A 4,985-nucleotide genomic window follows, 5' to 3' on the forward strand; every position below is an offset into this window, starting at 1 on the left:
TCTAGGTACTAGCGGGCACTTGCCAGCCTGGGCGAGGCAAACAACCTCCAGAGATGTCACAGAGCATAAGTGGAGCACAGATGCTCAAAAGCAGCAAAGCTGAAGAGCCTGGCTCAGCTTCACTAGTGTGCAATTGACTGACTGCGAAAAACAAAGCAGCAGAGCACCGGGCTTCTGGGCGCTGTGAAGGCAATTGCCAAAACCAGGCAGCTGCTCCTTCCCAAGCACAGGCAGCTGCCTATGTTCTTGCTTGTCGACAAACTCACCGCTGCCCTTCTTTTCAGCAGCTGCCACCGTCTTCGGTGCATCTCGGAGCCTCTGGCGACGAGCAAGACTTGCCAAGGTGGGACGCATCAGGACCAAGTCAAAACCCAGGCAAGTTGTCCTGGAACGCTTTCCATTCGCTTGCCGAGAGTGAATTCAAGAGGCAGGAGAGCGGCAGCCACCGTCCTCTGGCAGTCGGAAGGCTTCGCACACAAGCCCGCTTCTTTGCGGCTTCGTTCTTCGCCTCTTCCAAGCAACCGCGATCTCTGCTTCTCGGAGGCGAAGAAGCGGCTAATTCGCGCACAGCTCAGTAGAGCGGCAGCGGAGGGCTCCGGAGCGCCGCTTCAAGCCGAAAGACGCCGGGAAGCGGCACTTTCCTCCGGATAGCTCCGGAGCCGCGCTTCTGCTTCTCTAGTCATCGCTAGCTTAGCGAAAAGCTTTCCCACTCCATTTGGCAAGGGGAGAGCGTACCTGCACTGCACACTAACCGCGGTTTGCAAAGAAAGAGGATTTGCTGCACATTCCAAGGACACGGCTCTTTCCAAGGCAATCTGCAACCTGCTGTCAGATGGAAGTGCTCTCTGCCCTCTCCTGCCCAGCTCTAGGTACTAGCGGGCACTTGCCAGCCTGGCCGAGGCAAACAACCTCGAGAGATGTCACAGAGCATAAGTGGAGCACAGATGCTCAAAAGCAGCAAAGCTGAAGAGCCTGGCTCAGCTTCACTAGTGTGCAATTGACTGACTGTGAAAAACAAAGCAGCAGAGCACCGGGCTTCTGGGCGCTGTGAAGGCAATTGCCAAAACCAGGCAGCTGCTCCTTCCCAAGCACAGGCAGCTGCCTATGTTCTTGCTTGTCGACAAACTCACCGCTGCCCTTCTTTTCAGCAGCTGCCACCGTCTTCGGTGCATCTCGGAGCCTCTGGCGACGAGCAAGACTTGCCAAGGTGGGACGCATCAGGACCAAGTCAAAACCCAGGCAAGTTGTCCTGGAACGCTTTCCATTCGCTTGCCGAGAGTGAATTCAACAGGCAGGAGAGCGGCAGCCACCGTCCTCCAGCAGTCTGAAGGCTTCACAAACAAGCCCGCTTCTTTGCGGCTTCGTTCTTCGCCTCTTCCAAGCAACCGCGATCTCTGCTTCTCGGAGGCGAAGAAGCGGCTAATTCGCGCACAGCTCAGTAAAGCGGCAGCGGAGCGCTCCGGAGCGCCGCTTCAAGCCGAAAGACGCCGGGAAACGGCACTTTCTTCCGGATAGCTCCGGAGCCGCGCTTCTGCTTCTCTAGTCATCTCTAGCTTAGCGAAAAGCTTTCCCACTCCATTTGGCAAGGGGAGAGTGGACCTGCACTGCACACTAACCGCGGTTTGCAAAGAAAGAGGATTTGCTGCACATTCCAAGGACACGGCTCTTTCCGAGGCAATCTGCAACCTGCTGTCAGATGGAAGTGCTCTCTGCCCTCTCCTGCCCAGCTCTAGGTACTAGCGGGCACTTGCCAGCCTGGCCGAGGCAAACAACCTCGAGAGATGTCACAGAGCCTAAGTGGAGCACAGATGCTCAAAAGCAGCAAAGCTGAAGAGCCTGGCTCAGCTTCACTAGTGTGCAATTGACTGACTGCGAAAAACAAAGCAGCAGAGCACCGGGCTTCTGGGCGCTGTGAAGGCAATTGCCAAAACCAGGCAGCTGCTCCTTCCCAAGCACAGGCAGCTGCCTATGTTCTTGCTTGTCGACAAACTCACCGCTGCCCTTCTTTTCAGCAGCTGCCACCGTCTTCGGTGCATCTCGGAGCCTCTGGCGACGAGCAAGACTTGCCAAGGTGGGACGCATCAGGACCAAGTCAAAACCCAGGCAAGTTGTCCTGGAACGCTTTCCATTCGCTTGCCGAGAGTGAATTCAACAGGCAGGAGAGCGGCAGCCACCGTCCTCCAGCAGTCTGAAGGCTTCGCACACAAGCCCGCTTCTTTGCGGCTTCGTTCTTCGCCTCTTCCAAGCAACCGCCATCTCTGCTTCTCGGAGGCGAAGAAGCGGCTAATTCGCGCACAGCTCAGTAAAGCGGCAGCAAAGCGCTCCGGAGCGCCGCTTCAAGCCGAAAGACGCCGGGAAACGGCACTTTCTTCCGGATAGCTCCGGAGCCGCGCTTCTGCTTCTCTAGTCATCTCTAGCTTAGCGAAAAGCTTTCCCACTCCATTTGGCAAGGGGAGAGCGTACCTGCACTGCACACTAACCGCGGTTTGCAAAGAAAGAGGATTTGCTGCACATTCCAAGGACACGGCTCTTTCCGAGGCAATCTGCAACCTGCTGTCAGATGGAAGTGCTCTCTGCCCTCTCCTGCCCAGCTCTAGGTACTAGCGGGCACTTTCCAGCCTGGCCGAGGCAAACAACCTCCAGAGATGTCACAGAGCATAAGTGGAGCACAGATGCTCAAAAGCAGCAAAGCTGAAGAGCCTGGCTCAGCTTCACTAGTGTGCAATTGACTGACTGCGAAAAACAAAGCAGCAGAGCACCGGGCTTCTGGGCGCTGTGAAGGCAATTGCCAAAACCAGGCAGCTGCTCCTTCCCAAGCACAGGCAGCTGCCTATGTTCTTGCTTGTCGACAAACTCACCGCTGCCCTTCTTTTCAGCAGCTGCCACCGTCTTCGGTGCATCTCGGAGCCTCTGGCGACGAGCAAGACTTGCCAAGGTGGGTGGCATCAGGACCAAGTCAAAACCCAGGCAAGTTGTCCTGGAACGCTTTCCATTCGCTTGCCGAGAGTGAATTCAAGAGGCAGGAGAGCGGCAGCCACCGTCCTCTGGCAGTCGGAAGGCTTCGCACACAAGCCCGCTTCTTTGCGGCTTCGTTCTTCGCCTCTTCCAAGCAACCGCGATCTCTGCTTCTCGGAGGCGAAGAAGCGGCTAATTCGCGCACAGCTCAGTAGAGCGGCAGCGGAGGGCTCCGGAGCGCCGCTTCAAGCCGAAAGACGCCGGGAAGCGGCACTTTCCTCCGGATAGCTCCGGAGCCGCGCTTCTGCTTCTCTAGTCATCGCTAGCTTAGCGAAAAGCTTTCCCACTCCATTTGGCAAGGGGAGAGCGTACCTGCACTGCACACTAACCGCGGTTTGCAAAGAAAGAGGATTTGCTGCACATTCCAAGGACACGGCTCTTTCCAAGGCAATCTGCAACCTGCTGTCAGATGGAAGTGCTCTCTGCCCTCTCCTGCCCAGCTCTAGGTACTAGCGGGCACTTTCCAGCCTGGCCGAGGCAAACAACCTCGAGAGATGTCACAGAGCATAAGTGGAGCACAGATGCTCAAAAGCAGCAAAGCTGAAGAGCCTGGCTCAGCTTCACTAGTGTGCAATTGACTGACTGCGAAAAACAAAGCAGCAGAGCACCGGGCTTCTGGGCGCTGTGAAGGCAATTGCCAAAACCAGGCAGCTGCTCCTTCCCAAGCACAGGCAGCTGCCTATGTTCTTGCTTGTCGACAAACTCACCGCTGCCCTTCTTTTCAGCAGCTGCCACCGTCTTCGGTGCATCTCGGAGCCTCTGGCGACGAGCAAGACTTGCCAAGGTGGGACGCATCAGGACCAAGTCAAAACCCAGGCAAGTTGTCCTGGAACGCTTTCCATTCGCTTGCCGAGAGTGAATTCAACAGGCAGGAGAGCGGCAGCCACCGTCCTCCAGCAGTCTGAAGGCTTCACAAACAAGCCCGCTTCTTTGCGGCTTCGTTCTTCGCCTCTTCCAAGCAACCGCGATCTCTGCTTCTCGGAGGCGAAGAAGCGGCTAATTCGCGCACAGCTCAGTAAAGCGGCAGCGGAGCGCTCCGGAGCGCCGCTTCAAGCCGAAAGACCCCGGGAAATGGCACTTTCTTCCGGATAGCTCCGGAGCCGCGCTTCTGCTTCTCTAGTCATCTCTAGCTTAGCGAAAAGCTTTCCCACTCCATTTGGCAAGGGGAGAGTGGACCTGCACTGCACACTAACCGCGGTTTGCAAAGAAAGAGGATTTGCTGCACATTCCAAGGACACGGCTCTTTCCGAGGCAATCTGCAACCTGCTGTCAGATGGAAGTGCTCTCTGCCCTCTCCTGCCCAGCTCTAGGTACTAGCGGGCACTTGCCAGCCTGGCCGAGGCAAACAACCTCGAGAGATGTCACAGAGCCTAAGTGGAGCACAGATGCTCAAAAGCAGCAAAGCTGAAGAGCCTGGCTCAGCTTCACTAGTGTGCAATTGACTGACTGCGAAAAACAAAGCAGCAGAGCACCGGGCTTCTGGGCGCTGTGAAGGCAATTGCCAAAACCAGGCAGCTGCTCCTTCCCAAGCACAGGCAGCTGCCTATGTTCTTGCTTGTCGACAAACTCACCGCTGCCCTTCTTTTCAGCAGCTGCCACCGTCTTCGGTGCATCTCGGAGCCTCTGGCGACGAGCAAGACTTGCCAAGGTGGGACGCATCAGGACCAAGTCAAAACCCAGGCAAGTTGTCCTGGAACGCTTTCCATTCGCTTGCCGAGAGTGAATTCAACAGGCAGGAGAGCGGCAGCCACCGTCCTCCAGCAGTCTGAAGGCTTCGCACACAAGCCCGCTTCTTTGCGGCTTCGTTCTTCGCCTCTTCCAAGCAACCGCCATCTCTGCTTCTCGGAGGCGAAGAAGCGGCTAATTCGCGCACAGCTCAGTAAAGCGGCAGCAAAGCGCTCCGGAGCGCCGCTTCAAGCCGAAAGACGCCGGGAAACGGCACTTTCTTCCGGATAGCTCCGGAGCCGCGC

The sequence above is a fragment of the Anomalospiza imberbis genome, unplaced genomic scaffold, assembly GCF_031753505.1.
Source record: "Anomalospiza imberbis isolate Cuckoo-Finch-1a 21T00152 unplaced genomic scaffold, ASM3175350v1 scaffold_92, whole genome shotgun sequence".
In the NCBI taxonomy this organism is placed as follows: domain Eukaryota; kingdom Metazoa; phylum Chordata; class Aves; order Passeriformes; family Viduidae; genus Anomalospiza; species Anomalospiza imberbis.